Below are 11,023 nucleotides of genomic sequence, written 5' to 3' on the forward strand. Positions count from 1 at the left end.
AAGTCATGAGTGGGTGAGTTCCTGACGTCAGCACCTATAAACCAATGATCATAAATTTACAATCAGCTCTAAAATAGCAGCTTCTAATGTGAACTAGTCAAGTGTTTTTTGTTGCATGCAAAATGCATGTCCATCTCTCACAAGTGCTGAAAACCACTTTTTACCCAATACAGACCTTTTTATGAGGTTTAAATTATTTAAATTATTTATATGCCTTTCACACCTGATCATATTTCTTTATATATATTTATTTTGGTAAGTGTTGTCAAGGCGTTGTTTAAATTCTCTAAACACATAAATACAACACTTTTGTTTACAGCCTCCATGTTTTCCCCACATTCTGCCTTCAAAGCACATGAACACATCAGAGTCAGAACAATGACTTCACAACTTGGGGAACTTCTGAGTATGTGAACGCACAAAGAGTACTGAGCTTCAAAAGTGCCAGGGATCTACTATTCAACGTTGTCTGAACGCTGCTGTTCTGCTAACATGCTGCTCATGCTATTCCTCCTGTGTAGACATTGTGTATCATGCATATCATCTCTTTTGCTGCACTTTGCTGCAGATGAAGCTCAACAGTCAGGTTGATCTGGATGAAGCACAGTGGTTGTCTTAGTTTTAATTCCCTCTGCATCAGATCTCCTAGGAACGTGATTGTGTTGCATGCAAGCAACATGAAGGGAATTTATTTCTGTCTGAAACTAGACGGCAATGTTGAGTGTCTGGCTGCCTGGCAGATACGTACAGAGGCCCTGAGAACTCAACACACTGCAACTTCATAAGACAAAAACAATTACAAGCAAAACAATTACAAGGAAACTTTTATCTGTTTGGTTGTGCCATTGTTAAGGTTATAGTTTTTATGTGGACTCACAAGGATGGAAACCAGGAAACAGAAACAATAAAGAGTTTTAATCCCATCCAATATGGGTTACGATTCAGGTCCAGACAGGGTGTCCAATACAAACGAGGAGATCTATTCTTGAAGCTTTCTGCTTGCGGATTTGAGTAAACTTGTTTCCAGACTGGCTTACAGGTTGATTGAGGCATACATATTGAAGTCTGTTCAGGATGTTGTCTGGTACACCGGACAGAACTCCATTACAGTAATCCAGGCGGGAGGTGATGAAGGCATGAGTGAGGGTTTCTGCCACTGAGTCGGGGAGTGAAGGCTGGAGTCTGGAGATGTTTTTGAGGTGAAAGAAGGCGGATTTAGTGACAGATTTGATTTGGGATTGGAAGGAGAGGGTGGAGTCACGAATGACAGGCAGGTTGCGGACCTCGGGGGACGGGAAGATGGAGCAGACGTCCAAGCTGAGCGGTTGGATGAGTGCTTAGATAGAACTGGGTGTCGTCGACGTAGGAGTGGAAATTAAGGCCATGTTGATGAATGATACAACCAAGGGGGAGCATGTAGATGGTGAAAAGAAGGGGGCCCAGAACTGAGCCTTGTGGCACACCTTGGTTGACTGGGGCTGGAGTGAAGCTAGAACCTTTGATGGTGTTTCCTGTTGGAGAGGTAAGATTGGAACCAGGTGAGAGCTGTTCCAGTAAGGCCGAGGTGTTTGGATAGGCGGTTGAGGAGGATGGTATGGGAGACTGGGTTGAAGGCAGCAGAGAGGTCAAGGAGGATGAGGATACTGATGGGGCCGGAGTCAGCAGCGATGAGGATCTCTTTGGTGATTTTGATGAGGGCTGTCTCTGTGCTGTGGTGGGGTCGGAAACTGGATTGGAGGGGTTCATAGAGCTCATGGTTGGACATGTGCTGGTGGAGCTGGGCAACTGCTCTTTCTGTAAAGAGTAGCAGATATTTTTATAGATGAGTGCAATGGTTTTACTGTTTCAGACCTTTCATGTGTCCACGTGTGGTTTTAAATCAGAGCATCTAACATACAAAGGGAGACTTTATCAGACTAAATAAATACATGATAACTATTATAGCTTCATATGAACTCGTCATCAAAGATTCTGATTCTGATAGTGACAGAACTTGTGACAGTGTTGATGCTTCTTACTTATTCTATCAGTACAACCCAGAACAGCACGAGGAGAAATAAAGACTAAAGCCTCTGATGTCTTTTATTAAAAAATGATCCACACCCTGTTAAATATGTCTCATGATTATAAATGATTTCAGTCAGAATAACTTCTACACCAACTCTTCTTGGCAGCACGGTCTGAACAGTACAGACTGACATTACTTAACTGCATCACATTCATCATCAGACTAAAACCAAAATGATAAGCTTAATACAATTTTGTTTATATACAGCATACCCTGAACCTAATATTAAACATAACCATTAATACAACAGTTTCTTTTTTATTTAAGTTATGTGATCATTACTTACATTTCACTTTGAATGTCACTTTTCCCAAGTTGACTGACAGATATCGCACTGCTTCTCTTATCTGCTTAACCGAGACATCTGCTTCGTAGTACAGGTACAGCCAATGTTAGGTTAAGTGAACGGTTTGGGTGTGTTGAACTTACTTCATGTTAGTGGTGAATGTGATGTGAGGCATCGCAGACATCACAGACAAAGGTGAGGAGAGTTGCAGGAGGCCTGTAGTGTGAGGAAGAGCTCACCAGTCTTGGCTGAAGCACACTCAATAAATACCACTGCTGCACTGAGGAGTCACTGCCCACAAGACATTAAATCAAACATCTCAAATAAATCCCAGCTCTCACACTTTCCCCAAACAACTCATTCTTACAACATCAACGGAACCCCAACGTGCCTCTTCTCAGTGGCCTGCAGCAGAGGACAGAATGTCCTGGATGGCTCAATGAATGTGAAGCAAAATAACAAAATAAAAAATTACCCAGGCAGATATTCCTCGGACATTTCCTCAAAGTTTCTTTATGAGTGATCTTTTTTGCCAAGAACATTTGTGTGAATGTTTCAGTGGTTGTGCTTTTGAAGTTGAGGTTTGGTTTATCAGTGTTAGGGATGGCTGCGGCCTGAGGATGCACAAACAGCTTTAGGCTGTGCAGCCCACACACTACTAGCACAATAGTTTCTGGAACGTGTGGGTGGGAAGGTTGGGGGGTATATTTTGACCTGGCACATGCCTTTATATGTATGTATAGTGTGCATTATTTTGAGCATACGTTTGCATGTGAATATGTGCTTCTTATGCCAATAACAATGTCAAGACTTTGTGTTAGGCAGCGACAGACATTAGGCTGTGTTTGTTTTAGGGCAGTTTCCCTATCTAGCATGAAGACTTCTTTCAGAAGCTTGAAAAGACAGGATAAGGATTCAAAGTGTTAGAGGACCTGTGTGTGTCCAACTGTCTGTATGTCAGTTTTAGTTTTTGTGTTTTACACTTGACCATGCCCCACAGATGCCAGGTGAAGCATGAAAGATAATACCACAAATCAATAAAAGCTTGGCTTGGATGGTGACAGACAGCCTCAAGGAGACCTGCGTTTTTGGACACATCTCAACTTCTGCACCTTTTCAGGCCTGGCTGATCAGAGTCAATTTTCTATGTGGCTACACCAGAGCAGCTGTGAACACAGCACATTGGATGTGTGAACGTGTTTAGCCAGTGGTTCAGAGAGCAGCAGTCCTCGCCAGACAACAGATCTCAGGGGACCAGGGGCTGAAGGAAAACCTTTTCAGTGTCTGCAAACAAAAAATAAGCACAGGGGACAAAGACATTTTGATTCGCCTATTCTTGTTAATGATTTCAGTGCTGACAGACAGCTCTCCAGAAAGTAGACAATTTTCCATCATTTATATTCTCTTGTTCAGTTGTCCTGCTACTTAACAAGGTACAATGGTATCCTTGATTCCTGATACCTTCTGATCTGAGTCAGATAATGGGTAGAATTTAGTTCTGTTTGACAGACGAAGCCGAGGCCGCTTTATGTGAACAGTCACCTGTTGAATACAGGTGATGACCCAGTGGTAAATATGAAACTAGAAATGCACTCTGTAAGATGCTGCAGTGCCAAATATTCATTTAAAATATTCTGCTACATTGTTAAAAGGTTCAAGCATATTAAGTTTGAACTTTTAAACACTGGTGAATGTTATTGATTAACATGTTGATGGAAATATTAACCTTTACAATTATAAGAGTGATGCAGGCCAGCAAAATAATGATACACTCATAATGATACTGTAAAATGAGATTGTAAGATTTACTTTGTGGATATACGATGTGTGGTATGTGTGGTGTAGCTATTAAATATCAATGCTCTACTGTTTTATGTTTTTCTTGATTTTAATTAAAAATTTTAAAATTTCTACCATGAATAAGCATGATTGGTGAAAAAACATGGCCGACATCAACCAAGTAATATCTTTGCAAAGGGGCTTAGCTAATCTTGACTATCACAGAATTTCAATATAAATCCTGATAAGATACCTTCGGGCCTTGGTTTGGAAGTGGGCCTATCAAATCGTTTTTAGGCTGAGGTGTGAAGATGGTACATCGTGGTGGTGGATATCATGATGGTAGAACGTGGATCCTGACCATGATGGTGACTTGTGGATGGTGATCATGGATGGTGATTGTGGTGGCAGCTGAACGTGGATTATGATTACAACTGGATCACTCAGATCTGCAATATAACCTCCTCACATATTCTACCATTGATGACAAAACCTCGATACACCTCGACATTTTTGTTAGATGCTGCCTTTTCTCATGAATGGTGTAAATATTGTTATTTTTATGATGTGCTCTGCTATAGGCGGCATCTATCACACTTCTGTCCATCCTGTGAGAGGGATCCCTCACATGTGGCTCTTTGAGGTTTCTACGTTTTTCCCCCCAGTTAATAGGGTTTTTTCCTGTTAGTTTTTCCTTACTCTTGCTGAGGGTTAAGGACAGAGGATATCGTACCTTGTTAAGCCCTTTGAGACAACCTGTGATTTGTGAAAATGGGCTATTTTATTGATTGATTTGAATTTGAAGTGTGTATGCACCAGAGCAGGGGTCCCTAACAGGCGAACTGTGATCCGGACCCGGACCTATAACTGATTGCTGATTTTGAAAATTGACAAATGTTGGCAGAATGTTCTGGCAAAGCTTCTCTAGCCTTTTGTGCAGTGGTTTAACAGTGAATGAAAAAGAAGATGGCCAAAAAGGATTTTTTAATCAAGACTGGACCAACTCCTATAGGTTAATTCTTCTAATGGGCAGTTCAAAACCAATATCCTGCAGTTGTTTAGGCTGTTCAGTGAGTTAACACAAAGAAGAAAAGGAGGAAACTTAATTTATTATTTACACATTTTTAAAAATGTTTTCTGTAATGTGTTTAAGAATTAACTTGAAATGAGAAAAGAGTATTATTCATAACCCTTCCTGTTCAATGTGAAAACTGACAATAAATAATGTGATTTTAATGTGTGCGTTATATTTTCTTTGATTTGACAGTCAGCTTTTGACTGCACACTGACGTTGATGCAACAACCTTTGCTTGATGAAATGTTCTCAATCTGGACCCCGCTGAATTTAATACTCCTGTAGAGGTTAATATTAACCAAAATCTGATTGGTGGAAGTGGGCGTGGTCTGTTACAGCTTTACTCATAACTCAAGATGCCCTTGAGCAGCTCCAAGTGGCGTTGTCTAATTTACCCTGTTTATCTATTTATTTATTTATTTTTGAATAAATGCTGGATGAACAGATTTTTTGCTACTGAGAGCCAGTGGACAAAATCTGTGAATCCACTCAGTTATGAAACACTACATCTTGCACTGATGATATTTTTTGAAACCTAAGGGCGACAGAACATCATCAGCACATTGACATAGAAAATGCCTTTTTTAACATCCAGCAGAAACAGAGCAACATCAGTTGTCCACCTGGCGAATGTCACATTCATTCTCTTGATGCTGATATTTGTTTCAAACTGCCATAAATGAACAACTTGCCGTTTTCCTGGCTGCATCCACGAACTCTCTCCAGTCATATCTATCTGTCAGTGATAGCCTTTGCATATCTATCTATCCTTGATGTGATCTCTTGTTCAAATGGGGATAATGGCAAACACTTTCCGAGGCATTCAGCAGCCTTCAGTGGCATTCACGGTTCACATGAAAAGTGAGGGTGGCAGCTGAGTGAAGAATAAAAAGGGAGCGTGAGAGGGATATTGAAACCTTGACTATATTCACATCTGCGCTTTGCATTGACCTTTTCCACTCACTTTTCAAAATTCATTTTTTTTGTCCCCCTCACTTTTATCACTAGAATCTCTCAGAGGAAGTTGATAAAAATATTGATATCAATATGAGTTACCTTCCCATATTACTTTGCTCAGTGTGCGGAGTCTTTTGTGGAACCTTTTTTGCCATACCACTTCCTTTGAGTTAAAGATATTATCCAACTAGATGCTTAAGTAAAGCACTAATCAAAGATAAGGCTGTACCGCAATCAGCTCCTTGTAGTAAGAATGGAAATAGAGCATTATCTATCATCTCTAACAAGGAAACTACATAAGTGGATTAACATCCATCTATTCAATTCATTCAGTTTAATCTATTATCGAAATATAACCTAATAAAATAAACTGATTCTTGGCTGTTTTCATATCCGTTCCATGATCCGATCAGATAGCAATATGGAAATTAGTCAAACGGTAACCGTTCAGTTTCCTGAGCATATTAAGGATGTGGATGTCAGTTACACATCACTAAGATCCAATCACATTGTGACTTATAGAGCACTTCTAGGTATCGTCCAGTCACATTGTGTTCTGTGTGCATTTACACATGCATGCATTAACATGTTTTTCTAACAAGTCCACCAACCTAAATAACTATACAGGTCATTTGTCCCTAACCCTCAGATGTGACCCGAAGTATTTCAGCATCAGCAAGTGTACAGGAGCTCCAGCATCATCATGACAGTAATGGTAAATGGTCTGTTTTTATGTAGCGCTTTTCTAGTATTGCTGACCACTCAAAGTGCTTTACATTACAGTTTTGCCATCCACGACCTGTTTTGGGTTAGGAAAAGCTTGTGGTTTGATTTAACATGAGTACTTCCTTAAGGCTTAATGACCTTTGTCACCATGGATAAAAAACAAATAGTCAAAGTCGTGGAATAGATCAAATATGGGATTCACATGGGAAATGAAGCAGTGTCTTCGCTTGTGTCCTCCTGACATGCACTTTGTTGGCCCTGGAGTTTACCCACAGTTTGCCTTTCACACATGCACAACACAGCAGGAGGTTCTCTGCACATACACCTCCTCCAGAGAAAATACGGAGGATCTGCGGAGTGCATGTCTGAAAACAGCAAGAGTCAGTTCACTGCCGCTTGATCATTTGTCACCTCAACCCCATTAACCTCATACAGCTGCAAATAGAACACTGTTTACTGGGATGCACACTTTGGACTCCTATTATACAGCACGCTCTCTAAAAGAGAAGCACATTAAAAACATGAGCAAATCAGTATTTTTACTCAGTCTGCTTTATTGGATATCGCTGAACGGAGGTTTCTCTGAATGAAACTCTGGAGGAAAAATAAGGCCAGATAAAAGGAAGCATTAGTTGTTAATCAAAAGAGGAAAGGACAGAGGAAACGCAAAACATTAGATGAAGATTAAATTCATTTGTTGTCGCACAATAACCTGTCAGATAGAGCAACATTCCTCTGTGTTAAATTAAATAATCGATTACTTTAATGGAGAACTCAAATAGAATACAGTGCAGTTAATGGTTTTGTTTTATGCTACCTTTCAGAACTGGTTATTTCCTGCTGTGTTGTGATGAAGTATATGGATTTCAAGGTCACAGTTTCCTCCTGTATTGCATCAAAACAAGATAGACCCTGTGCACCTTTTTCCTCACAGTGCTGCACTATTATCAAGGAGCTACACAAATAGGATATAAGAAGGAGTCCAGTTTATGCTGGTTTCAGTTACATTTCTCACTTCTCCATCCAATTTACATTTGATTCAGATACTCGTCTACACTTGCTTCAGAGCAACTTGTACTTAGGGATGTAGCTGGGACCCAAGGTATGTTTTTACACTGTAAAGTTGTGTGTGTGACGTGAGAACCGTTAATAGTAAATACCTTTCCACTACATTTCCATCCAGAACAACTATATAGTGTTTAATTGTTTGTGATAAACACTGAAAGAAATTGTGTAATTCAAAGAGCCACAGTCACACCTCACAGGGAACAAACAATTTAGAAAACATGATAGAAATATGGTATTAATATTATTATATGTATTCGGAGTAGAGACTTCAGTGACACCTAAGTCATGTCCATATCACTGAGTCTGTTTCAGTTGCACTTTGTCACATGTTTCTTTGACCAATACACCTATTTTTCCACTCAGCGAAACTTTTTGCAACATTTCTGAAGGAATAGTGCACCCCGGGCTCAGCTGGGAGTGTGGGAGCCCCGCGTACAGAGGCCTCCCCCATCTCTTCTCTGTTTTATGCTCACTGTCAATAAAGGCAAAATAAAACAGCAGAAAGTATGAATAAAGGTAGGCTGCTAAAAACCAATGTATTGTTGGTCTGTCACTCAGTACACCTTTCTCCGGTATTGCCTCAATTTCACAGACAAAGGAGTCTAATAACTCCAGCTCCACCATTTGTTTTTTTAAAATGCGTCTCATCAGTTATTGTCTACATTTTCACAGAATGTTGGTACATATCACAGAGACAGAGACTGTCCCGTTAATGTTAGGCTTCAGAATGTTTTACATCTTGCAAGTCTGTGACTCTGGCTTGGACCACAGGCACTGGAAACCTGAGACTGAAGCTTGGAATGGCTGCAAGAAACCTGGGGCTGAGCTCAGGATTGGCGGCTGGAAAGCTGCCGTTACTTGGAGGATTGTTGCCTTCGTAGCCCAGACTTTCTTCCAGGGGCTTCATCCCCAAGATGTCTGGGACAGCAGGCAAACGAGCTCCCGAAAAAGGTGACTGCTTATTCAAGTCCGGTTCTTCTAGATCAGAGTCCGATCAACAGTATGCAGGATGCTATCAGGCTGGACACGCTGGGTGGCCGACTAGCTGGAGGTCTGAAGATACTGGGCTTGTGGTTGGTTTAGTGGAAGACTGGCAGGGAACCTGATATGTTTTTTCAATCATTCAGGCAATGAGCTTCTGAATCAAATTTTCTTGGAAACTCCTTTGCATTATAGACGCAGAGCAGCTTCTATATTCTTTACCATAGTCCCTCTTATATTCTACTTAGATACTAAGCAAAGTGTGTATGTTAAATAATAAAGTTCATCCTTCAGGAAAGCACCTACTGGGTCCATGGTTGACCAGTTCATACTGTTATGGTTGAACACAGGTGAGGGCCCAAATGCAGATGCCATAGGAGGACAGATCCAATGAAACAAAGGGATAAACACAAAGGGGAACACAGACACTAAATACACACAGTTAACAAGACACTGGTGAAACTACTGATGGCTGATGACAATATTGATTGTCTTATTGAATGTTGAGACATGGTCAACTATCCCTCACTGGATGTTTTTTTTTTTACCATCCAGAGCTGTGTGGAGGATGTACTCTTTATCTTTATTTCATTGTACTTGTATACTGCTGTTTGAGTTGTTAGTTTTAAAAGTACAATATTTTTGTGTAATATACTTTCTTTTATTTTTAAAAATGATTTTATTTACAGCTGGAGAGTAGGACTTACATACATGCAAGCTCTTGCCAAACACAATGCTGATTAAGTTTATGAGCACCAGAAAATCAATGCCGTTGATGTTTCAATCTGTAGCATCGGCGGCTGGGGCTAATCGACATAAGTGATGTTGTTGATTACGACAACAGGCTTCTATGGTCTATCTATGGTCTGTATTTATGTAGCACTTTTCTAGTCTTGATGACCACTACAGTACGCTTTACATTCACACATTCATACAGTGCATCTATGTGCAGCACTTTTCTCTATGCGAAGGGGTAATTTGGGGTTCAGAATCTTGACACTTCGGTATTCAGAAGGAGGAAGACTGGGATCGAACAGGTGAACAGCTGTTTGTGCAGTCTCGGTGGAGCAGCATCAGGGTCCTGTGGACTGAGTCCTGCAGTTGGTCTTAACTTGCTGCAGCTCAGTTACTGCATGTCACTTTTACGGTTTCAAAAATACAGCTGCAACCAGCACTACTACAAGCCAGGCAAATAGCCCATTCCAAACAGGAAGGTTCAGCTGACACTGCACTAATATTCATAAATATCTTTATATTATGTCACCAGACTTTTTCCTTTGCTGCAGCTACCGGAGATCATCTAACAATATAACCTATAACCATGGGTTGCAGAAAGCTGCTTGTACAACCGACATATGGGCTTGTTTTCTAACGTCTCTGTGAATATGCTTATGAAGAATACATTGAACCTTGGCTGTTCTGTCTGCTGTGGCTCCGAGGTAGAGTGGGTCGTCCACTAACCAGAAGTTTGGTGGTTCGGTCCTCAGCTCCTCCAGTGTGCAGCTGAGTAATGAATGATTGAAGCAGTGAGTTTAAACAAGGTAAATAGAGTGGCTGGTGATGGCAACAAGCTGCCCGGCTAATGCATCTGATTCAGGCTCCCTGAAGGAGGCTTTCCTTCATTTAGCCTGAGTAAGGAAGTGTTGACAGGAGGTCTGAAGTTCTCTGTCGTAAGAGGGATGTTACAGACTCTGAGCATAATCAGGCAACAAGCACTGCCTCATTTTGTGCTCATAAGTTATATTTTGCACATAACGTGCTGCTTTGCATCAAAACATGTTTCCCAACAGGACTCTGAGGCTCCGCAGCAGTAAATGGGTTGTGTTGATGCACAGCTGTGGAGAGAGTTGGAACAGTCAGTGCAGGAGCTGGTATCTATTATTTAACAGTAGCACAGGGAGTGTAACGGGGTATGAAGAATTCAGAGAGGTACATGAAGAGGGGAAGCCACCGGCCTCACACACAAACACACACACACACACACACACACACACACACACACACACACACACACACACACACACACACACAGTGTCCTCCGGTGTGGGGAATCTAAAAGCAGATACCATCACTGGTCTCTAAA

The sequence above is a fragment of the Hippoglossus hippoglossus genome, chromosome 17 (genome assembly GCF_009819705.1).
Source record: "Hippoglossus hippoglossus isolate fHipHip1 chromosome 17, fHipHip1.pri, whole genome shotgun sequence".
Lineage (NCBI taxonomy): Eukaryota > Metazoa > Chordata > Actinopteri > Pleuronectiformes > Pleuronectidae > Hippoglossus > Hippoglossus hippoglossus.